Below are 26,725 nucleotides of genomic sequence, written 5' to 3' on the forward strand. Positions count from 1 at the left end.
ATATAAAATACTATATGAAATAGATGTCACTAGCAATATGCTACTATTTTTGATGGAATCTTTACTAAATAAACTTAAGAGATAAAAGAGCAAATCCATTCATTCATTATATAAATTCTTACTGACAACCTGCTTTATGTCAGGCATGGCATTAGACCTTGCAGGTGTAGTCATGAATAAGACTGATATGACTCTCTTGTTTATAGTCTCTCAGGGAAGATAGAAATTAAACAAATAATTATAATAAAGTTTAGTGGCTTGTGACATTATAAAAACAAAACAGTCCTTTTTTTAAGGATACCTTGAGAATTCATCTCTAGATGCTAATCATTTAATCAGCTTACTTTCTTCATGAAATGTATTTATTCATTTTGACAGAAAAATTGGATGAAAATTATTTGGGATTCAGTAGAGACTGAAATAGTCTTGGCTTTTCTGTGGCTTATTTAAAACAAGAAACGATTGTGGAAAGATGAGTACGAAGAAATGTGAATATATGTAGAATAAACTTCACATTGTCTTATATATATTATACACTATACAGATCATTTAATAAAATTATTAAAGCAGTTTTACATGAAAAATTTCAAAGTTGCAGTGGCTAAGGAGTTGCCCTCTAATCAGACTGGCTGGTTTGAGTAATAACTCTGACACAAGTTTTGCAGTTTAAAGTTGTATAGCTCCTCTGATCTTCAGTTTCCTTTTCCATAAAATGGGGATACTAAAAGTACTTGTCTTATTAAATAGTTATTTGATGTGTATAAAATGTCTAGAACAGTGTCTGGTCCGTAGGAAGTGGTTAAGACCCTATATGTAGCTGCACTTAACAATGACAATAACAATAATGAAATAATTTCCTCATGTCAAAATGTCTTACCTAAGTTATGAAGTTGGGCCAACTATAGTAATTTCAAAATGTTGCTTCAAATATATAGGTATTGCACTACAAAGAGCTGTTATTTTTTTTTACTGCTAAACAAAATCTCAGTAAATTCTCACCCAAGTTTCGGGCTCTCTTTAGCAGCAATACAACAGTCATCCAAACGTCTCCAGAGAGGGCCATCTCCAGGGCCTAGGTTATCTCAGCATTTAACCCAGGAGTAGGTCCATCCCAAGCATCATGGATCTGATCCTTCTTGTCTAAGAAAGGAAGTAGCAGAGACCTGATTTACCCCATGGGAGATAAGTCCAAACCAGATTAGAGTAAGTTTGGGAAGGAAGTGACTATGTTGATATTAAGTATTTTTTTTTCCTGCAGAAATCTAAACAAAGGATTTCTTCCTATAATAGGTCTACAATGTATTTGTAACATTTGTACACTCAGTCATACACTCAAACAAGTAGCACTACTTGTTACTTTGCTTATATTAGAAAACAAATTTTCTGCCATAAAATAGTCCTATATTACATTACTACATCCATATATAATTCGTGAAACTATTTTTTAAATTCATAAAAATATGTTTATGTAGTTTTTACTATATCTTAGTTAGATAACCTAGAAAAATGTTTGTAAGAGTTAAATAATTTTTGCTAAGTAATTCTTGTGGAAAAACAATTTCAGGGTAAGATTTACCATGACATTTTCAAGTCTATATATGTAAAATGGAAATTTATATATTTATAAATATAAATGGATTAATTCAACTTATTTATCATAATAAGTGCAAGCAAGTACTCTAATGAATTGTTTTCAGATTGAATGTTTCATTTAAATCTAAAGTATTTCATAACCTAGTTGTTTTCATTTGTAATGAAAATGTTTCTTTCATTGTAAGACACTGAGAGAAAATTCTTTGAATACAAATGTGGTTTCCCTTGACCACAATGAGTTTGAATAGGATCAATCATTAGGTGTCTATTGAAAACTTACTAGCTATCTAGCACTTGCTAGTAATAGTGACATGGTAGTCTAAAAGAATTATTCCATTGCTCTGTTTAGGCTCTAGGAACCGTGAAAAGAATAATTAGACATGGAGCAGAAAATCTAAGACCTAGTTCCTGTTCTGCTACTAATGAATAGAGGGATCTTAGATATAGAACCTTTTAAAATTATGAAGCCATCTTAGCATCTCAGTCTCCTCATTATATATGTTATGTGTGTGTGTATATATATATGTATGTGTGTGTTCTGCCTCTATATGTACACATATGTATATATTCATCCTAAATTATTGCACTAAATTGGAATAAAGAGCTAAGACTTTAAGTTTTTTAATGTCCAAATATATAAAGAATTCTGTACTTTTATAAAATATTTCACATGATTCCTTCAAGTGAAATACATTATTGATTTTTACATATACTATTTTAGGGCTTATCAAATATTTTCATATAAATTATGTACTGTTCCAAAATTTCACAAAGGGAATGTAGAATTTCTTTAGTCTGCCTAATTTCATTTTTTAAAAGATTTTATTTATTTGAGAGAGAAAGAGAGAGAGAATGAACAGAGGGAGAGACGGAGAAGCAGACTCCCCACTGAGCAGGGAGCCCGACCTGGGGTTCTTTCCCAGGACTATTGGATCATGACCTGAGCCAAAGCCAGACACTTAACATACTGAGCCATCCAGGTGCCCCAGTTAGCCTGATTTCAAACTGGATTTCCTTGTTAAGTGATTCAGTTTTTTCCTAATAAACATTTTCAGTACATACCGAATTAATTTTTTATGCCATGATTCATTTTTTTCTTAATAAACATTTTCAGTAGATACCAAATTGTTTTTTTTATGCTGTTGACTTACTTTTTATAAGCCAGTTTTAAATAGCTACATCAATCATTATGAACTCTACTATTTGCTATATTGTTTTTTTTTTTTTTTAAGGCTTCCCTAGTTTTATAGCATTGTGAATTCTCAGATTAATTTTACTAATTCATTAAAAGAAATACTGAAGCATCTAAAGAGAAAAAGCAAGCATTTCTTATGTGTACACACACACACACACACACACACACACTTGCCTACTTTACTGAGTAATCTCACTGACTTCACGCAAACACCATTCACTGCTGCTAAAGAGAAGAGGACTAGTTGAGAGCTGTTCATTGAAGCACAACATTTTTAGGGTTGTAGAGATATATGCCCTGACTGGTTTTGAGTCAGGTGAATGTTGGGTGTAAAATGTTATATGTATATATATCTACTAACCATGAGAACTTATTTAGTGTTTTATGGAACTAATAGATGCTACTATAGTCAGAGTAATTTTTCATATAAAAATAAAAGAATTAAAATTGATACCTTTTTAAGCCTAATAGATTTAGGAACACCTGTATTGTGAGCTATTGCATTTTAAATGTTAAAATGTTATGAGGGTATTGAATACAAACATTTTTGGGACAAGAATAACATTTAAATTTATGAGTTATTTGGAGGAAATATGAAAGCAATCATATAAAAGCAGACTAGAGTTTTTAAGAAAATAAAATTAACAGAAAAACTTTTCTTTGGAGGATTTGCTTTGGTGTTGTGTGAAAAAAAATTTTATGCATCATTAAGCAATCATTAACACTGTAGAAATGAAAGGAAAAATAATCTAATTGCTATTAAAATGACACGTAGACAATCCCATCTTAGGCTGTAGAATTCTTTTTATGAGGGGAAGAGTACCTGACGACTGCTGCTCTTTGATGGAGATGGTGGCTCATGGAAGTCTTTCAGGCTTAAATGTATTTCTGCCACAAACTTTATGCATTAGAAACTCATTTAAATTTTTAAGAAAAGCCTATAATTCCAAATACCCTTATGGATGAGTACCTGCTTACTAAATGTAAAATATTGTGCTTTTCTACTTTGCACAGCGAGGCTGCGACACACTACCTCCTGTTACTTAGCTGAGACCAGTAAGTCTCATTCAGAGAAGGTCCTATCCCCAAAGGGGTCCTTTGAATATTGGAACAGTTTTTGAAAATGTAGACCCAACTAATATGTACCATTAAATATAAAGCAGCAGCATGAATTTATTGAGGTTTAAAGGAGATAGGAAGATATCAAAATAAAATAATTAACCTTGCATTGACTCACTGTGCCCTACAAATTTAATTTAATTTTAATTGTTTTTTTATTAGTTAGTTCATGTGCAATGTTACAGTAGTTTCAAGTGTCCAATATAGCGATTCAACAAGTTTATACTATGCTATGCTCAACTCAAGTGTAGTTACCCTCTGTCACCATACAGAGCTGTTGTAATACCATCTACTATAATTATTTCAAATGACAGAATTTTTTTTTTTAATGACTGAATGAATTACCTGGGCAGTTACCCTTTCTAGAGACCAAAATGCTAGTATTAGCCAAGGCAAATCCTTTCTGGTTGTAGGGAAACCAGGAAAACAAATTCAGTGAGTTAGAACTTAATCTTAGTTTAATGTCTTTTGTGTATAACAGTGGATTATTTTTTCTTTAAGTGTTATTTTATTAAATCCCTCAATAGTTATGTCAGAAATATGTTGTGATCTCTCTTTTACTGATGAGATTTACAGATTCAGAGAGGCTGAGTGACTTTCCCAAGGTCACACAACTAGTGTTCAAAGTAGTTTGTAGGCCAAATAAGGCAAAGTCTAGAGAGTATTCATTGCATTTTACAGTTAGAAGACCATTTGAGCCATTAAAGAGGGCACTTATTGCATGGAGCACTGGGTGTGGTGCAAAAACAATGAATACTGTTACACTGAAAAGAAATAATTTTAAAAAAAGAAAAAAGAAAAAAAAGACCATTTGATGATTCAGTGAAGGCATTAGGCTGACTACAGTTGGTTTAAGGGTGGATAAGGACCTAGAAAATGAATAGAACAGGTATGGGCTAGTTCTGGAGAATTCTGGCTGAGAGGAAGTAGAGGAGGGGACTAGTAGGTAATTTGAGGTGCAAAAGAAAGGTGGAAGGTTTGGATGACAAGGTGGAGATTTTGCAGAAAAACAAAAGCGAAAAAATAATTTTAAAATGAATCTTTTAAAATGTGGTTGTATCTCTTGCCAGGCACAGAGTAGTCTGTCCTATCTTTTGCATTCTTGCTTTGTATCGATTGTTAATGTTTGGTATGCAGTATGATAGTAAACAACAGTTCCATTTTTACTTTGACTAAAATATATTTGGCTTATTAGATGATGTTCCCAGGGCCTGGATTTTAAAAACTTACACTGTAAAAATTTCAAACATACACAGGAGAGACTGGTGTAATAAATCCCCTCTGTCTGTGGCCCAAATTTAACAATTAGCCAAATTTGTCCACATTTGTTTCATCCACTTCCTCCTTTTTTCTTAACTATTTTTTTCTTAACTATTTTAAAGCAGACTCCATATTTCAACTCTTTTTACTCCTACATTCTTCAGTGCGCATTTCTTTTTTTTTCTTAAAAAAAGACAGTTTTCTTATGTAAACAGACACCTTTCTGACATCAAACAAAATAACAATAATTGTTTCTCACCTGATATTATCTCCCTATTCAGTTTCCCCTACCTTTGACTCAAAAACATCATGTACCATCTGGGTTGTTCATGCAGATTGCACCCAAGATCCATATAGCATTTTGTTGTTAGGACTCTTCTATAATTAAAATGACTTTTCTTCTCCTCCGTCTGTTTACCTCCCTACATCCTTTACCTCCCTCACCTCTTTTCTTCTCTCCTTCTTGTCTTCCTCTTTCTTTCCTTCCTGTTCATGCCTTATTAAAGAAATTGAGTAGCTCTTCCACGTAATATTCCCATTCTGGATTTTTCTGTCAGCTTCCCCAGTTAACTTATTTCCCTAACCTCTAAACTGCCTGCAAAATAGAAGTTAGCTCAAAATACTTAGCTTGAGTTTCAGTTTTTATTTTGGTGAGTAGGGAGGGTAGACAGATAATGTCTACTTGTCATGCTCTTAGTGACGCTGAAATTGGTCTGGCGACAGTCCAGTCTCTCCATTGAGAGGTTTCCATCAACCTCTCCTTTCACTGTTTCATCTCTTGCTGATGGTTCTCTGAATCAATTCTATCATTAGGGTTTACAGGATAATACATTTTTACACTGCCACCCATTCCACATTTATTAGCGGAAATAAAGAAGAAAATTCTCTGTTAAGAAGAGATTCTATAAAGAAGAAATTCTATAGGAAGAAATTTGTCTCATGAACTATGACTTTTGAATTTCCCTGACATAGTTCATGCTAGAAAGAAACCTGGTGCTTTTGGTATCTCTTAAATGCCTAGTTTAATATTTAAGAATAATTTTAGATAGGAGGAGTATATAGCACTTAAGTACCCATGTAATTGTAGAAATTTTATGGAATAAAAGTATTTCTAGTGTGATTTTCATGAACATTGTCAGTATTTTTCTTAAAGATTTTATTTATTTATTTATTTGACAGAGAGAGAGAGAGAGGTCACAAATAAGCAGAGAGGCAGGCAGAGAGAGAATGCTGAAAAGAGAGCCTGATGTGGGTCTCAATCCCAGGACCCTGAAATCATGACCTGAGGCCGAAGGCAGAGGCTTACCCCACTGAGCCACCCAGGTGCCCCAAACATTGTCAGTATTAAGATAACTTTGTATAGTCAGCATAATTCAGTTTTGATCAGAATGGGATTAGGGACCTCTTCTTTGTTCTTCTTGGTCTGATGTACTGCTTTGTGGTAAGTTATGGATGATAAATTGAGCTTCAAGCAATAGGAAACTTCATTTAGCCAGCAAGGTAAATAGTATCATTTAACAGTAGTAGCATAGGTGGGGATGATTTTATATTGCTATAGTAGTAAATTCAAGAATGAAACAATCACAGTTTTTATTATTGTATTCAGTAGTAACCACTAACTTCATTTATATGTAACACTGTCAATGGACAGAACCTGAAGAAGAAGAAGAGGAAATAAAACCAAAATATTTCATTTTTAGATGACATGACTGATTAGGAAAATCTATTAGCAGTCAGCTTTAAAAGCATTTATGAAAAAATAAAAATTTAATAAAGTACAGAATACAATGTATCTTAATGTAGGTAATAATGAAAATAATGGGAAAAGACCCAACTCAGAATTATAACAAATCAAAATACAATACCTAGCAATAAATTTGAGAAAGATGTTAGACCTTTAGAAAGAAACCATTAACATACTTGAAAATACTTTAAGATCAAATAAATGGAGAGAAACTTTCTGAATCATGAGAATATTGGCAAATTGTCTATAAGTAATTTATAGATTTCTGGGTTTACTTTTAACTTTCAAAATTCCTACCAGTTTATTTTAATTTTTTTTTTTAAGATTTATTGACTTATTTAGAGAGAGCACAGCTGGAGAAGGAAAGGGAGAGGGATAGATGATTTTCAGCAGACTCCCCATTGAGCTTCACACAGGCCTCAATCTCGGGACTCTGAGATCATGACCTGGGCTGAAATCAAGTTGGAAGCTTAACTGACTGTGTCACCCAGGCGCCCCCCTAAGTGATTTATTTTATAGTGATTCTACAATAAGGTTAAGTCTCACCCTTACTATGCATCAAAAACCTTTTAAAGCAACAGTGGAGTGATGCAGGAATAGATAGGTAACCTAGGTAATACAAGAGACCTCTCTGCTCCTTGGCAATTTAAATAGAAACTTTTCTTGACCCTGACTTCCAGGTCAGTGCGAGGTAAGGGAATGCCTTCCATCCTGTGACTTACAGGGTAAGATATCTGTGCCTGACTGATGCACCCTCATGTTTCTTGCTGCTGCTTGCATGCCTCCCTGATTTCTGCCAGTACCAATACAGATGTGAAATCAGCTCCTTTTTAACTAGTTTCCAAAACTAAATAGCAGGACTGTCCATATCCATGCCCTACTTCTACTCATACACTTACCTAAACTAATACATTTTCTTTCTTTCTTCCTTTTTTTTTTTTTTTTAAGATTCTATTTATCCACTTGACAGACAGAGATCACAAGTAGGCAGAGAGGCAGGCAGAGAGAGAGAGGTGGAAGCAGGCTCCCTGCTGAGCAGAGAGCCTGATGCAGGGCTCGATTCCAGGACCCTTAGGATCATGACCCAAGCCGAAGGCAGAGGCTTTAACCCACTGAGCCACCCAGGTGCCCCAATAAAGTTGCTTTCTTAAGGGGAATTCTGAAGATTAAGCCTTTTTTCCATTTTTAAAATGTGAATCACTGCAGCATTATTAGGAATCCAAAATTAGTCCCATCTACTACATATAACAACTGAACATATGATAAAATATTCTTTCCTATAGGAGAGACCACTTAAAGGATTTACTCAATAGTATTAAATAGTAGTCTTCAGTAGACCAAAAAAATTTCATCCATACTTTATACAACCATAGGAATTTTTCTTAAAGCATAGAATATACCTTTACATCTCATTTGATGCATTAATGCACTCACCAAGGTGTAAAGATGTACTTGAATATCTAAAAAAAGTTGCTTGACTGAAATACTATAATTAAAAGGATCACAGGAGATTATAGGAAATCTCTAGATCAAAATTTACAAAGAAAATGATAATAGCTTTAACAATTTTATATTGTTGCAGAATTTGCTAATTTAGACATCAAGATCCTAGGGTATAAGTGAGAAGAAATATGACAGGTTAAGAATATGAAGTTAAATACGAATATTTACAAGGGAAATGAATAAATGGATATATGAATAAATACAAGTGAAAATATCTACCCTTATTCTAAAATTACAAGTAAAATGACTTTGTTTTTTCATTGTATTAAAGGAACTAAATTCTTTAAAAAAAAAATCTAATACTGGCAAGGTAATAGTGATACCAAACTCTTTTAAAAGGTAATAACCAGGAGTATATGCTGAGAGTCACAATAATGCTCAGATAGTTCCCTCATAGGAATTTAGCAAATAAATACTGTGCTAACTGTAAGTCATAGATACAGAAAAAAATGCTTAGAGTCTAATTATAGAACATCAATGTAAAATATCATGTTGTCTTTAAATAATTATTTTTGAAGACTCTAGAACAATTGTCCAATAGAACTTTCTGTGTTGATGAAAAGTTCTATAATTTGCACAGTCCAATATGGTATCTATTAGCCACATGTAGCTACTGAGCACATGAAATGTGGCCTGGGCAACTAAGGAACTGAATTTTAATTTTTATTTAACATTTTTTATATTGAAATACATAGAGCTAGTGGCCATGTTATTAGACAGTGCAGTTCTAGAAATATGAAGAAATGTTAGCTGAAAATAAATTAGTAAGTGTATATGACATGATTACAAGTATGTAAATGCATCTATGTATATAAGGAAAATGATATTAACAATTCAGATATCTGTGTTAGGATTAAAGGAAATGGGTGATTTTTTTTTAAATGCTGATTAAAATATCATGTGAAAATAGTACACTACTCCAGCACTGTGCGACTCAATATGGTAGCCACTATCCTGATGTGGCAATTTTCATTTGAATTAATTTAAGTAAAATTAAATACTCAGTTCCCAGTCACACTAGCCACATTTCAAATGTTTAGTAGCACACATGGCTAATGTTTACCATTTAGGCAGAGGAGATTATAGAACATTTCTACAATTGCAAAAATTCTATTGTATATTTCTATGGAACGGATAAAAAGAATATATTGCAACAAGTCATATGATTATTTATTAGTAATTTCTAAGGGCCCAAATGAATTAAAACTGGAAAGTGGATTTAGTGAAAAAGCATAAGGACCAGTATCATAAGACCCTATAGTTGTAACTTAGATCAGTGCTCCATAAAATATGGGCTGTAAACTAGTGCTGGTTATACTAGTCCATGATTAAATGCTTATTCTTAATTTCATACTTATTTAGAAACTTTTGTAGCAATGTGATATTTGTCTGTCATCTAAGCCTATCAGCTATCTTATTTTATTGAACTGATGGAGTTATTAATGAAGCTGTCTGTAGAGTTCTATGTAGTATGAGCTGAGTTATTAGTTGGGAGCAATAGTAGTCCATGAGTGGAAATAAAAAGAGTTCTTTACTACAAATACCACGTGATCTCATTCATATGTGACATTTAAGAAACAAAGCAGATGAACATAGGGGAAGAGAAAGAGAAAAAGAGAAAGAAGCAAACCATAGAGACTCTTAAGGATAGAGAACAAATAAGGTTGCTGGAGGGTAGTTGGGTGGGAAATGGGCTAAACGGGGATAGATATTAGGGAGGGCACGTCTTTGTTTTTGTTGTTTTTAAAGTTTTTATTTATTATTTGATAGAGACACAGTGGGAGAGGGAACACAAGCAGCAGGAGTGGGAGAGGGAGACGCAGGCTTCTGTCCAAGCAGGGAGCCCAATGCAGGGCTCCATCCCTGGACCTTGGGATCATGGCCTGAGCTGAAGGCAGACAGTTAATGACTGAGCCACCCAGGTGCCCCAAAGAGGGCACTTCTTGTGATGAGCACTGGGTGTTTTGTGAAACTGATGAATCACTAAATTCTCCTGAAATCAGTGATACACTATAGGTTAAGTAACTAAAATTTAGTATAAATTTGAAAAAAAATTAACAAAACTCTTAATTACTGTAGGCAGTATGAGAAACATTGGTCAAGATAAAGAAGAGAATGTAGAGGGCTCAGGGAAATTTTGTAAGGAACCTAAAGTAGCTGTTAGTATAGCTTAACATATACTTGCAAGTGAAATTAAAAATTGAACACTAAATCTCTGAATGTGATAAACTTAACTTCATCTCTCCTGCTAGTAGAAATAAAACAAAAGATTCATTCTTCAACAGTGTGAATAAAGATTTTAAAGGAGCTCTTTCTAGTCAGTGCCTCTATTTTGGGTGTCCTGTTTTCCTCCTGGGGATGGAGGGATTTAACCAGTTAGCAGAATCTTTTCCTTTTAGCAAAATTTCCAACTTTGTGTTTTCCTCTACCCCTTCTAAACTCCCTTTGGCATGCTGTTACACTTAGTTCTTTGTACCTCTTTTCATCTCTTCTTCACAAAGTTGGTTTCAGAGGCTTGCAAAATGTCCCAAAGGAGAAAATTGCTTTAGACTAAGTGAGCTTCTCACGTTTTGTTTAAAAATTTTGTTTTTTTTTTCACACTTAAGCTTGATTGATTCCCTGATACAAGATACTCAATTGAATTATTTGTAAAATGTGAAGAGCTTTTTACTACTATAATAAAGGTATAATCTGTCAGCTAAAGCGTTGTAATGATAGAGGGTAGGCATAATCCTAGATTTACTAACCATTTTCATATTGTGGCTTTGGCTCTACATTAAATGGCTGCCTATTCCCCTGAAATGAAATGCCCCATATGGGCTGTCCAGTTTGTTTTGAGGACCAATTCCACACTTGTGGAATTTGTGAAGTGGAAGCAAATACTTACTATATAATAGTTCTTCTGATTTTAATGACATTGCATTTTGGATTGAAAAACATATACATATTCAGGGGCACCTGGGTGGCACAGTGGGTTAAGCCTCTGCCTTCGGCTCAGGTCATGATCTCAGGGTCCTGGGGTCGAGCCCTGCATCAGGTTCTCTGCTCAGCGGGAGCCTGCTTCCCTTCCTCTCTCTGTCTGCCTGCCTCTCTGCCTACTTGTGATCTCTGTCTGTCAAATAAATAAATAAAATCTTTTAAAAAAATAAAAAAACATATACATATTCAGTCCTTCATCAATATGATTGATTAATCTGTTACTGATTTTAGCATTTCTTTTTCTCCCTAACTTATCAAATCTGAAAACGGTAAACACTTAAAGGAAATCAGCTGTTTTCAATAGCAGTCTGTAAATTACAGAAAAAAACAAATGAACAGTGTTTAGCATTTCTTGTTTAAATTTTGTATTTTTTGAGATTGAAGAAACTGTACATATTTATTTAAAGTATATATAAATATCATACGGATAGAATGGCATCTTCTGATTTCACTTTAATATTATGATTTGCTTTACTTAGGCAGAATTACAGATCATCATATCATCACTTGGCTTATATAGTATCTTCAAAAGATGAAAAATAATATTAATGTATTAAAATGTGTTACTTCTAATCTATATTAATCTTATTTGATATTTGGTAATACTATTTTTCTGGTAATATTATTTTTAAGATACAATGTATGATTTCCTGATCTGAACAAAGTATTCCATTTCTTTTTAGGATTTGGGTGGTAATAATAGATTTATAGCATTTTCTCATAATTATGTTAAGATACAGCATTTTAAAAACATGATACTCTTAGTGTGTAATTAGAGGTTTATATTACTAATACTATTTTTATATAACACACTTAAGTCTCCTTATAATATTTTTAGTCTTCTAATTGTTTTATTTTATGCAAATTTTGACCTTGAGAATATTGACTAATGGGTTAATATTCTTTCTATTCAAATTTTTTTAGTGCTTACTATGTTTTAGGAACTATTTAAGGCTCTTCAGAGAATCAGTGTGGGGGAAAAAATACCCCTTTCCTTTGGAAGCTTACATTATAGCAGCTCTTCAGTGAATTTAGCTTTACTGATTTTTCTAAGGGAATTTACGAGTATGACCATTAGGCAACCCAGGATTTCTCTGTATTTTTTCTCAACTTCCCAACTGATAATTCAGTGCTGGGGTAGAAGTTAAACTAGCCACCTAAAGTTTTGGGTTCAAGGAATAGTGTTTGGAGCATGCAATATTCTTTATGGAAGATACTCTTTTTCTGAAAGAAGAGAATGTGATTTGGGAATACTCATGATTTTATCTAATTTCTTTTTTTTTTTTTTTTCAGAACCTACATTTTGCAATATATAGGTAGATAAACTTGAACTAGATGGTATGATCTCAGTATAATATTTTACTCTTCTCTCCTCCTTCAGGAAAATCTTTAACTTCCACCACAAGAAGATTAAAAAGAGGTCCCTCCTGCACCAAGAAAGATCTGCAGATCTTTTTCAGTGTTCTTGGAGGTGTGGGGTGTGAGAACTTGATCAGTTTGTGTCAACCACCTTGTTCTCTAAAGGTAAGCACCGTGTAGTGAGTGCACACTCATGGGCCCAAGCTCCTAAAGCAGGTCTGGTTTTGGAATGCTCCATTGAGGGTTTGAGGCCATCAGATTTCCTCATAGAAGGATGGCCTAGGCAGTCACTTGTGGGCAAGACATCACACACATTCATCAAGAGATGGCTTTCCTTGTTTAGAAGTGAAGCATTTCCTAGAGATGTATGGGTGTTTGTTTTTTTTTTTTTAAATCCCAATTATAGTAAAACTTGTCTTCTGGATCAGCCTGCATTTGAATCAGTTTAATAACTGCTGTGGTTGATAGCTTATCAAGAACTCTTCTTGAATGTCTCAGTGACAGTGTTTAAGCAGTCTGATTACTTAATAGCTTAAAATGAGATAAACCACTCTGAAGAGTTGCTTTTCATGATCTTTGTGAAGCTGTCTCTTAACTTTACTTCAGAGAAAGTCCCTTAAACCATTTTTTAATCAGTATTAAGCTTCAGAAAGTATGGAAGCAAATACCTTCTTAATCTTTAATAGGTATATGATCATAAAATTGCTATGTCATCTCCTAATTTTAAAAAAATTACTTAAAATGAGCAGGTTTTTATCCCTGTCTTAAAGCTTTTTCCTATCTTTAGGAAATGAAGAAATATACATTGTTGGTTCTATGAGGGAAACCTCATAAAGGATAAATAATGTCTCACCTTTACTTCTAAACTCCAGTATCAGAAAAGCTTATTGTTCTGTTGTACAATGTATTGATACCTCCCAAAAAGACCAATCCTAAATTATATTGTCATTGGAAAAGCATTCATTGACCATGAAAAAGAACAGGAGCATGTTGATTTTGAAAATGCCAAGATTAAAAGTAGGTTAGCATTAAATAACAATAATTTGGACTGCCACCAAGAGACTAAATGTCTAACAAAACATTCACATTATAGTCATCAGGATACTATGGTATTGACAATGAGGATTTGAAGTGCTGCTGAAGAAATTAATTGGTCCACATCTAGTTTCATTCATCTTTTTTTTTTTCTTAAAGCTCCTAAACTGATCTTGAAAACTTAGCTCTAAAAGATATGAATGATTCATGAAGCATTAAATTTGGGAGAAATCTGCTGATTTTTGTCTGGTAGCCTTGTCTTTGGTTTATGATAAATTTTATTGTCTTTTCAAAATACTTTTTCTTCCTATATCTGTATCATAAAAGATATTAAGGAGGAAAAAAACCTTTTGTATTTGCTGTTAGTATGGGGAAAAATGTAGCTGAGACCTTTTTCGAAAAAACCTTGTGAACCAGGTCTTGCTTATTGTAACTGAAGACAACTTTAAAAGATTTAAATCTTCATAGTAGATATGATATAGGTTATATAATAAAGACATAGAGATTTACTGAGTCTTTAGAGATAATCTCGCTATATAATTCTTTGGAATTTTTATTTGTGAGAGCATGTTAAATATTTTTAACCTTTATAATAGCATGGACAGAATAGATAAATGCATTAACTTTTTGAGCCAGTTGAGAAAAAAAATTGAATTAAAAGCCAAACCAACTGAAAATGTAAGGTGGGATATAAGACTAACTACCTAGATTTTTATTTGGTACCTAAAGTATTATTATAGCTGAATTTTTAAATCAAAACCATCCCCATTTTTTAAAAATGAGCTCTGTCTTACAATAGTATTGATGATATATTTTGCAAAAAGAAAAATTTATTTCACCATGTTAGAACTAGTGTTCTAATTTCAAAGCAGTTATGTAGTATGAATTATAAAACGGGGACCGCTGAGATCTTGCCTTTTGTATCTAGAGTATGAAAAATAAGATCTTTTTGTAACAATTCTTATTAATAACTTATGTCACCTCCATTCATATTAGACAGTAAAATAAACTATTGTTCTTTGATTTTGACGGTATATAGGAGTGCAAACTCAACATATTGGCACTAAGGAATTCATCTCTTGGAATTGGAACTAGGATCTGGGAAGATTTTATTTTTACGTATGTATATACATATATATGTATATATATACACACATACTTAATCATACACACATACACATCTTAATATTTAATTCTTCTTTTGAATTATGTAAGAATGATTTGTCAAAGAATAGGTTTCTGATTTGTCTCTCACTAGTCTTAGATGCCATGTTTTGTTTTTGTTTTAAGGATTCAAAGCTAATCTATGGAAATAGTCCCTACTAAAAATTTAGTTTCTTTGGTATGATCATGCTCCCTATCTACTCTAATAGCTAAATGAAGGTGAGAAGAGCAGCTGTAAGTTCAACAGTATTGATTTTTTTAGAGAAGGAACAAGGAAATTCTAGCCCAGCCCTTTCCTTGGAGCCATCTAGACAGCGCTGGTCAGTAAAAATATAATACAAGCTACAAATATAAGCTACATATATAATTTTAAGTTTATTTTGTAACCACATTTAAAAAGGAAAAAGAAATAGGCAAATTAATTTTAATACTATTTAAATTAACCTAATGTATCTAAAATATTATTTCAACATGCAATCAGTATAAAGATTTATGAGATGTTTTATTTTTATTCAATGAAATATTCAAAATCCAATGTGTATTTTACACTTACAGAAAATTTTGTATTGAACTGGCCACATTTCAAGTTCTCAGTAGCTACACATAGCAGTAGCTACTATATTAGACAGTGCAGATCTTCACCAAGAATGGAGCTCCCATTTTAGCATCATCCATGGTGAATTCCATTGGGTAACTCTGTAAGCTCCCCTGGTCTAGAGTTTCCAGATTTTAACAGAACACAAAAAATTAAGAGCAAAAACAAAATAGGATGCCCATTTTAATTTAAATTTCAAGCAAATAACAAGTAATTATTTAGTGTAATTTTGACTCATGTTATACTTGGGACGTACTTAGAAAAAAATTATTTGAAATACAGATTTAACTGGGAGTCCTATATTTTATATGGCAATCCTACCCTGTTTTAACCGTGCAGAAGACATCATCAGCCTTCCCAGATAATTGTAAGACTAGAGCATAGAGAATCTCTTCGTCTGCAGAGGATTTTGATCCCACCCCCAAATCAATAGGCAAACCAGAAAATATCTATAGCTCGTTACCTCCTAATTCCCTAAAATGTTTAAGACAGAAGATGGGCTTGTATCACAGAGGCTTGGTCTTTACAAATTTAAACATTTTAAATCTAGAGTATTACATTAAGCTGTAAGGTTTATGAAATTGACTTGCATGATTTGATTAGTTACTTGAGTTTTATAAAATAGAAATTGTCTAACATCATATTGTTAGTATCACATCTTAAGAAAAACATTTCACCCTTGGTGACAGTCTCGGCAGTTTTCAGGGTCTTGGCTATTTCATATTGTTCTCCTACCTTCAGTTACCACTGCAGCTGTCACATCGTCTCAAGTTGGCAGGCATTAACATAAAACATTAGGTCGCTAAATGTCAGGATAAAGGCTTTAGTTTACATGGCAAGTATTTAAGTACTTGTAATTCTGGGCTCTAATGTTGATCACTGGAACCCTGCCCCAGTTCTTAAACCAGTATCTCTCATTCATCCTGAGGGCTGCTTTTCCAGGAGAACAGCTTTGGGTTCATATTTTTTTAACATGTTTAATGTTCAAGTTTTAGCACCGTTTTAAAACATGTAACAATTTCTTTAGTAGTAGATCTATTCCTCTTAACCTCTAGAAAAGAGACCATTTATAATTCGTGTTCTCTAAGGACAGTAATTACACCAGCTCCACACTCCCTCTCAAGAGGAACACATGCCTTCATGAGATGAATGACGTCAGGTGTCAGGTCGACTTCATCACCAGCCAGGCAGGTAGATCAGCCGCCAGTGCGGTTGGGCAGTTAAGCAGTTCAGTTTCAGCCATGGCGCATTCCAAATCCATTCGTGCTTAGGAGAATGTACCCAAGAGTGTGGATGTGTTTATAATTACTGCATTTCCTTCAGAGAACAAGAATTACAGGTAAGGTTTTTTTTGTTGTTGTTGGTTTTTTGGGTTTTTTTTTTTTTTTTAGTGATCCAAAAATTAATTTTAGATAAGAAATTTAAGGATTTGAAAGGATTATTCTTTTCCTGAAACAGTCACCTAAAACATCTCAAATATAGCCTATATTATATAATAGTTTTCTTCCTCACTCTAAGAAGGAATTGAACCTGGAAAGGAGGGGAGTGGGAAGAGACAACTTATTGTCATTTGAAAACTGTGAATATCACACATTTCCATGTCTAGAAATATCCTAGGTTTATGTAAGAATCTTACTTTGCCTAAGTAAGGCAAAGGTCTAAGGTCTAAGGTATGAATTATTTTGTCAAATTAACACCTACATCTATATATAGATAAGGTGTTCAGCCTTTGTGAGCTAATATTTTAGCAGCAATGAGTAAATTAATGAATTGTGTTTGGGTTTTCACTTTTATTCTCAAAACTGACTTCCTCTGGTTTAAAGGTTTTAACCTTGTTTCTGATAACAGAATTTAAAGCTGTGGCAAAACACCTTAAAATGTAGCTCCTTTCTTACCCCATGATGTTTGGATGAGCTTTAAAGGGTCTGTGAATCCCCTAAAATTATACTAAAATTTTGTATGTATGTGTTTTTTTGCTGGGAAGTTTGTACATAATTTTTATTCTGTTCTTAAAGGGCTTTGCAACAAAAAATTTGGTTAACAACCACTGATCAAGTCTAACATCATCACTTAACTGATAAACTGAATTTCAAAGAATATGTTATTTGCTTTTACTCATTTGAAATTTAATACTTGTAAAAACTAAAATTTATTTCTAAAAAAAAGTTGTACTTGTTGTTAGAAGGAAAAGCTTTACCTTGAGAAGACCAGCCTAAATGGGGGCAGTTAATTTGCTACTAGTTTCTTCCATTCTGCCCTTTGACTGAAATCTTTACCAGTTGTTAACATAAAAATGGCCCCTCAATAAAGTATGAGACTGAGTGCTAAATTCTTGAAGATCAGTTAAGGAAAAATGAATTATCTATTATAATTTGACTCCTACTTTTTTTCTCTTTTCAAATTCTTTATTCAGAGAGTAACTAAAACTCAAGAAAATAGGTGAAAATGTTGTTTTGAGGGTATTAAAAAAGCTGTTAATTGCTTTAGTAAACATCACACTGGGCATTGTTGGGACTCCTTCTGGTCTGGACCCTAGTTAAAGAAATTCTACAGTAGACTGTACATACCTTACATACATACTTTACATGTATTTCGGTGATACAGTACTTTAAGGTTATTCTTTTTTTTTATCAGAAGATAAGTTTTTGTTATTACAGTAGTACTTTAGAAGTAGTAAGTAATCAAATTCCATATTAAGGAAACTCATACATCTTTCTTGAAATAAAGGAAATACTTTTGTTTTTTTTAATTTTTTTCTGGTACTGGCTAGGAAAGTCTGCCTAATTCAAGATTTAATGAATTTAGAAGGAATTAGAAGGAAATTAGAAATTGAATGTTAGAAGAAAAAGAAATTGGTAGATGATCGACAGAAAGCACTTATTTCCCAAAAGGAGCAGAAAAGAGTAAGACAACTTAGGACACTTCCTAAATTTTTTATTTAAATTTAATTATACTTAAAGATTCTGAAATACATAATATAAAGTTCATTATAGAAAATGGCATTGATTTCTGAAACAGTTTTGGACATTATCATGCAAGATGATTATCTATCACTTATGCTCTCCTGCCTTTGTAGAAGGTAACTTTTGAAGTGAGCCAGTTTTTTTTCTCATCCAGGAAGAACAGTATGTATATGCTACCCAATAGGCCACCTCTGTTACTTTCTGTGGGTAATTCTAACAAATAAAAACTATTTTTTTTACTTTTCATTCATCAGATCATTTTATGTTTAAATAGAAAAGCTTACATTCTTCTTAGGAACATCTACAAATATTTAGAAATAGTTGGGTTTTTTAATTTGAGGTAGACCAATTTTTTTTTTATAATTTTTTATTTTTTATAAACATATATTTTTATCCCCAGGGGTACAGGTCTGTGAATCACCAGGTTTACACACTTCACAGCACTCACCAAAGCACATACCCTCCCCAATGTCCATAATCCCACCCCCTTCTCCCAAACCCCCTCCCCCCAGCAACCCTCAGTTTGTTTTGTGAGATTAAGAGTCACTTATGGTTTGTCTCCCTCCCAATCCCATCTTCTTTCATTTATTCTTCTCGTACCCACTTAAGCCCCCATGTTGCATCACCACTTCCTCTTTTAAATATTCTCTGCATTCAAAGAAATTGAAATAATTGACTACTCATTCAGCTCATTAATCAGTGGTGGGGCTTTGGTTTACATGGCAGATAAAACTAATGCAACATCTGAACATAGAGGAATAGAAATTTATTTGCAATCAATTTCATATCAATTTTATTAACATAGATTATTGTTTAAAATAGAAGTTTCAAATAAACTGGAACTATTAAAAGTGGCTCCTCTGTGCCCACATGCATAGCTTATATCTTTCTGTGTATAAACAGTTTAGCGTTTAACTCTTATTTCTTTTCAGTTCATGTATCAAAAATGTTTTAATAGCAATTTCAGTTTCTATTGCATACAGAGACTTTGAAATTTTGCCACAACTACTTTCCATGTTCTTGTCTAGGACATAAATTTATTCAGTCAGTCATATAGAGAATTACGAGAATAGAATGGTAAATGAAACACATTCCCTCATGAAACACATATGCTCCTAGAAACTATAGTTTACTAAAGATGTGTGATGGAGTGGTGCAAAGGGAAGACAGAGGGGATTCTAACCTAAGCCGGGGGTCAGAGAAGGCTTCCTTGCCAGAATGAAATTTTGACTGAACCTGAGGCATTATTAGGAGTTAGTCAAACAAAATGGGAAGGCAGAATAAACATATGTGAAAGCCCTGAAGGTAGAAACAAGAAACACTGAAGAGAGAAGACTTAGGAGAGAGGGAGAGATGAGACTGCACAGCAAAGTATCTTTAAAGTCATTATCAGATATTTGACCTTCGGACTTTAGCTTCAGAGCAGTGGGAAGACATTGAACATTGTATTTTATTTTTTCCAAAACTTTTAATGAAAGCCTAATAACACAATTAGAAAAGTGAGCATATTATATCACTCCATGAATTTTCACAAGCGAATTCTTCACTCCTGTGTGACCATCACCCAGATGAAGAAACAGAACACCGTCAGCAACCCAGAAGTTCCCTTTCATCTTTCTTTTCAGTCAGTCTTGCCCCCTTCCAACCACCAAGGATAACTCTCACCTGACTTCTTATTGCAGAATTGACTTCTTATCGCCTGTATTGTACTTTGTATAAATGGGGCTTACAGTATATGCTCATTTCTTACCAGTGAAAGAAGCCAGACACAACATTCTGATTTTGAGTGTGGTTGCTAATTAGTCTTGTGGCTGAATGCTGCATCAACTGAATACCAAGAGATTTGCCACTTCTGCCCAATGAAGAGTAGAAAGGTATGAAGTGAGGTATGAAGTCAGTTTCACAGGAAGTCTAGGGGAGAGATAATAAAGTTTGAGCTGGTGTGGTGACAGTGGGGATGAAGAGAAGTGGGCACATTAGAGAGAGATTTAGGAGTTAGAATTTATAGGGCATGAGGATTAATTCAGTGAGGGGATGAGGAATACAGAAGCACCAAGGATGACTCAGGGCTTTCTGACCTGAGCAGAAGTGGATGGTGCTGCCCTTTAAGTCCAAATACCAGAGAGGAATGGATTGTTGAGTGAGTTTTAGTGATAGGAGTGGATAATGAGTTCAGCATCCATGTATTTGAGGTACCTGTGAAACATCGCACCGGTCTGCTTTCTACTGAATGAGCGCGTGACTTGACATTCATTAATAACAGCGTGCTAACAAAGAACTCCTGTATGTGGGGGAAGTTGTAAATCTTCTCGCTGTCTGTTCTTCACCTATAAATCTCATCAGATGCTCTTTCTAATGTTTGTAGGAGTGGTTTTGGCACATCGTTGTTTTTTTTTTTTTCATATATTTGTATGTTTAGTATATTTCTCGTAAAGTATTGCTAACTTAATATGCATGCAGAGGCATACCTTCCCATATGCGTGGTAGGAAAGGCATTGTAATGCTTCCATACTTTAAAAATTGTGCTTTTATCATTACAGTCTTGAATTATTGTACCATAGCCACACTTTAAAGTGAGTTTATTTATGGGACACCTGGGTGGCACAGTTGGTTAAGCAGCTGCCTTCGGCTCAGGTCATGATCCCAGCGTCCTGGGATCGAGTCCCACATCGGGCTCCTTCCTCGGCAGGGAGCCTGCTTCTCCCTCTGCCTCTGCCTGCCTCTCTGTCTGCCTGTGCTTGCTCTCTCCCCCTCTCTCTCTCTGATAAATAAATAAAATCTTAAAAAAAAAAAAAAAAAAAAAAAAAAAAAAAAAAAGTGAGTTTATTTATATGAGATGATTAACCTACTTTCTTGGCAAGACTTAAAAAGTGATTGCAGGTGAAAATGAGGTAAAACCTGAAGCCCAAGTACAAGCCTAGGTAAAGAGCCCCAGAGAAAGCCCTAGGTGTCAGCGAGGAGAATGAAAGCCATGATTTTAAAGGGATGAGATACTGAAGGGGTTGGATGGGAACTAGATAGAAACTTTGCCTCCTTTTTACAGTGCTGCCTGGGACTGGTGCCCTTGGGAAATTTTATGGGAGGAGGGATAATAGGTATGGCACTGAATTAAGCAAATGCTTAGCACATAGTAGACTTGACAATTTACCCAGTTCACACCACTCAATTGTGATTTAGTGTTCTATTTAGCCCACAAAATTTGAACTAAAATTAAGGCATTTTATCGTATCCATGGGGGGAAAAAAAAAAGCCAGTAATCAGTCATGATGATGATTTTCAGTTTATGGAGTTTTCCCTAGCTTTAGGCTCTGTCACTTATCAGGTAGTAGTGTTTTCAAAATTAAATACTCTACTTCCTTTTGTGGAGTTGGGTTCTTTTTTGTTTTTTTTTGTTTTTGGTATGTTTTAAAATTTTTGCCAAATCAGCATTTATATAGTGAAATCAAACGAGTACTTTCTGAAGCCATTGGAGTACATTTATGAAAAAATCCAATATTTGTAATAGTTTTATAGCATAGGATGATGATGATGCAAAGAAATATTTCTGCCTTCTGTTACTGGCACTATGGTTGGGAGACTCAGAACATACAAAAACAATGTGATAATACAAATTATTATTGGATTAACTGAATAGTGTTGTAAAAACAATGAATTCAGGGGAAAGAAGTTATAGGCTATGGTACCAGAGAAGAAATGGTGGAGGTTGTAGAATTTAATTTGGGTTCCAGTGGCTCAATGGGATTTGAATAGTTGTGCAAGAACCCTGCAGCAAGGGAGCCATCACGAGAAAAGTGCAGAAACAAATATGGCAGATATTCGGCACAGTGAGAAACTGGCCAGACTGCACCAAAGAGCACAAGCTGGCATGTGGAGAGAGAGAAATGTTTCATTAAAATTTGACCATGTTGTAAGAGGCTTTGTATTACTCAAAAATCCACCAGATCTAAGAGCGTGGATTATTGTCTTCATTTTTAGATTATCTGTAAGTTTAATTTTACTTGTCATTAGGTGATAATTATTAGGTTTTACTTGTCATCATGTGGTAATTACTTAGATTTTTATCTTTTTAGGAACCTCATGATTACCTATAGGAGCAAAGTGATTGTGCTTTTTACATTCAGGGAATCTTTACTTGGGGTCTGTGGATTGGTTTCAGGAAGTCTGGATCTCTCTAAAATTAAGACAGAAGTTTGGATATATCTCTTTTTTGCAGGAAGAACACATTACCTTTATCAGAGGCTTAAAGGATCTGACAATCCAAAAAAGGTTAATAAAACAGCTTTTACTCTCCTGACTTAAAATATTTTTAATCTAATTCCTTTGCATATACATATTTTAATATAGGAAATTAAACAGGGGAATTGAAACTTTGAATATTATTGGACATTTTTCTTTTACTAATTATAGGTATAATATCAGAGATAGTGGCTATTTTATAAATTTCATGGCTTTCAGTAAAAGAATTACTAAGTTGCTTTTTTAGATATAAGCATATTGTTAAGCATGCTATTTCCAGTAGAACTTACTTCCTGTTTTGGGGGAAAAAATATATATATCTCCTTTCTATAGAATGTAAAACATTTTAAATAAATATCCATTTTAATCCTGAGATATGACTCACCTGGATCCTAGCTAAACTTATATACAACAGTTTAAAGCAGGAATCAACCAATTAGAGCGAATGGGCCAGATCAAGTCTTCAGCCTATTTTTATATGGCCCACAAGCTAAGAACTGTTTTTGTATTTTAAAATCACTTCAAAAAAAAGGATTGTAAGTGATTACAATTGTTAAAAAGAAGATGAGGAATACTGAACAGAGACGTGTGTAGCCCTCAAACCTAAAATATTTACTATTTGGCCTTTGGCTTTCTTGCCAACGCTTGGTTTAAAAGTAGTTCAGTTTTTAAGCTCTTCCAAATACATATGTTATGCTACAAGGGGATACACTTTTGGAGTTGGGCATATATTTGTATAATTCTAGCAGTCTTCATTAGGTAAAATAATCCATTTATTTTTCTTAACAGGGTATTTAACTAGTAGTTCAGCTTTATAAATTCTTCAGTGAAAGCATATAAAAAAATGTGGACTTAATGATCCATTTCAGAGAACTATGTGAATGTAAAAGTAGATTTTGTTCCTCACAAATACATAGTGCAGCAACTCCAATACAGATCAATTGATAAATACTAAAATATGATATTCAACTTAACATAAAAATACCTAAAGCATGTATATTGTATAAAGGCAAAAGAAGATATACATTTAACTCATAAAGTGTTGGACAGGGCAGTTACTACAAAGTATATTATTCATTGATTTATTCAACATTTATACTTATATCTGGAACTGTTAGATATATTTTTTTTACTTTTTAATTATTAATGTATGGGATACTGTGATTCTAGCTTTTAGATAAATATTGAAAAATTCTTATTAATGGGAAATAATTATGTATCATAACTAAGTCTCAAACAGTTAGGGCAAGTCTAACTTCCCTCTCCTGCATTATTATTTTTCCTTCACTACCAGATCTTTTTCATCAACATACAAGTAATACTAGATTTTTTCATCCCATCTTATAAAAACTTCTTATTTCCACTTCTCCCTCTGTTGCTTTCCTATATCTTTCTGTTTGTAGCTCATTTCTTTGAAAGAGTTGTCTGTACTCTGAATTTATTTTCCGTAACCCCTGCCATGGCATCAGAATTGCCCTTGTTTCCGACCCCTATGCTGCTCACTTCTCTGTCCTCATCTTACTTGACCTACCTGGCAGCAGCACTGAACATACTCCTTGTTTGGCTTGCAGCTACTCCACTCTCCTTATTTCTCCTCCTACTTCTCTGGTTGCTACTTTCAACCTCTTGCTGATTCCTTCTTACTTTCCAACCTCTAAACTGGTAGTGCTCCAACATTTGAAATTTGGACCTCTTTTCCCCCCACATTTACTTCCTTGATGACCTCATCTAGTACCATGGCTTTAGATGACCATTCATTTGTTGACAAAGATAAGTCATTTAGTGTTCTCAAAATGTAACGTGGTAAATTGAATTCCTTATCTCCCCTGCTCTCACCAAAACTTCCTCCCAAGTTTTCCCCATCTCAATGAATAATAGCTGCATTCTTTTGATCAATCTTAGTGTCATCCTTGATTCCTAGCTTTCTTTTACCCCATATCTAATAATTCCCCATATTTCTGTCATCATATTCTCTTGTCTGTACCCTTCATATATACTCAAAATTCAGAACCGATCACCATTTCCACTGCTGTATCTATGATCCAAGTCATCTTCACATCTGCCCTTGATTTATTTCAATCAATTCTTAATACAGCAATAATTATATTAAAATATAAGTCATGTTATATCACTCCTTGATGAAAAACCATATTTTCATCTCTATGAAAATAAAAGCCAGAGACCAAGAAATGGCCTACCAAGCTCTAGCTCTTGGGCCCCTTTTACTCCCAGACATCAACTACTTTTCTTCCCCTACTCACTCTGCTCTTCTCTCCCCACCTCACTCTGCTCTAGTTAGACTGACCTCTTTGCTGTTCTTGGAATGCATCAGGCAAGTTCTTGCTTTGGAAGATTTGCACTGGCTATTCTCTGCCTCTAATGCTTTCCCCTATTTTCTGTATAGCTCATTTCCACCTCAATTTGGGATTTTTCTTCAAGTCAATTGACTTTCCTTAGACACTCAATCTAAAAGTGCGAAATTCCCCCACTCCACCCTAATTCTCCTTCACCCTTTATGTTTCTTTCCTTGTAAGTCTTTTTGCCATCTTCCATCCCATATTTTACTTACTTTTCCTGTTCATTTTCTTCCACCTTCCACTAGAATAAAAAGGCAAGGTTTTTGTTCACTTTGTTTACTGCTCTATCCTCAGCATATAGATGTATGGCGCCTGGCTCATGTATTTCACTGTTAATATTTGTTGAATGAATGAGTGAATGAATGTGGTTGAAAATAGTCAACACAAAAAAATTTAAAATAATTCAGGGATTTGGAGAGTCTCTGGATCATTTAATAAGTGCTCAAACATTACAGTAGACAGCATGAATGGAACTAAGGTATTAGAAATATGAATGTTTATACTGATATTATAACATATAGAACTTGCTTCTTTGAACAAAGCCTTGGTTTTGACCATTTACCCATTTACCTATCCAGTTTTGTTTTGTTTTGTTTTGTTTGGGTGGGGGAGGGAGGGAAGGAGCGCATGCGCCAGGGGTGGGAGTAGCGGTGGGGGGTCAGTGGAAGAGGGAAAGAGAGAATATTAAGTAAGCTCCACGCCCAACACAGAGCCTGACACAGAGCTCAGTCTCTCGACTGAGATAATGACCTGAGGTGAAATCGAGAGTCAAATACTTAACCAACTGAGCCATCTGGGTGCCCCTTACTTATCCAATTTTATAAGTATAGAATGCTGAAAAAATAAGTGCTATTTGAAATTAAATATGACACCTTAAGTATGCTATAATATGAGTATTTATAAAAGGAAGTTTTTGTCAGGTTTTCAGGGTGGCTCAGATGGTTAAGCATCTGCATTCAGCTCAGGTTGTGATCCCCGACCCCTGGGATTGAGCCCCTCATTGGGTTCCCAGCTCAGTGGAGAGTCTGCTTCTCTCTTTGCCTCTCACCACTGCTTGTTCTCTCTCTCTCAGTCTCTCGCTTTCCCAAATGAATAAATAAAATCTTTTATTTTTTTTTAATCTTTTTGTCATTAAAAGTATTGGTCACTTAGTGCAAGGTGAGAGGGTTTTTTTAAGCTTTTAAAACTTTTATTTTGAAGTAATTTAGATTTATAGAAGAGTTGCAAAAATAGTACAAAGACTATACTCTCCAGGACCCTTGTTTTATGTTTTATAAGTTTGCAAGCTTCGAAAAGCATAAGATGAATACTAATTCATACTGCCAATGTAGCTTTTGTTAAGGTTACTGCTTTTTTAAAAAAAATATTTTATTTATTTATTTGACAGACAGAGATCACAAGCAGGCAGAGAGGCAGGCAGAGAGAGAGGAGGAAGCAGGCTCCCTGCCGAGCAGAGAGCCTGATGTGGGGCTCGATCCCAGGACCCTGAGATCATGACCTGAGCTGAAGGCAGAGGCTTTTACCCACTGAGCCACCCAGGTGCCCCAAGGTTACTGCTTTTTAAAATAATTTTTTTGAAGTAACTGTTAAAAAGTACCAAATAGCTACTGTTTTCAAATTTCC

At 34.1% G+C, this 26,725-nt stretch overlaps 1 protein-coding gene across 11 annotated transcripts in view; it reads left to right on the plus strand.

Moving 5' to 3' along the window:
- The window catches only part of ZEB1 (zinc finger E-box binding homeobox 1), a 192,099-nt gene that overhangs the window by 45,140 nt on the left and 120,234 nt on the right, over positions 1-26,725 (plus strand). For 4 of the 11 annotated variants that reach the window (XM_059184209.1, XM_059184203.1, XM_059184205.1 and 1 more), the window contains one exon: positions 12,775-12,917. The exons of the other annotated variants lie outside the window; for them this stretch is intronic. The gene's annotated coding sequence lies outside the window, so the exon portion shown is untranslated. The remainder of the gene's footprint in view (positions 1-12,774; positions 12,918-26,725) is intronic. 11 annotated transcript variants of the gene reach the window in all.

The sequence above is a fragment of the Mustela lutreola genome, chromosome 8 (assembly GCF_030435805.1).
Source record: "Mustela lutreola isolate mMusLut2 chromosome 8, mMusLut2.pri, whole genome shotgun sequence".
NCBI classification, from domain to species: Eukaryota; Metazoa; Chordata; class Mammalia; order Carnivora; family Mustelidae; genus Mustela; species Mustela lutreola.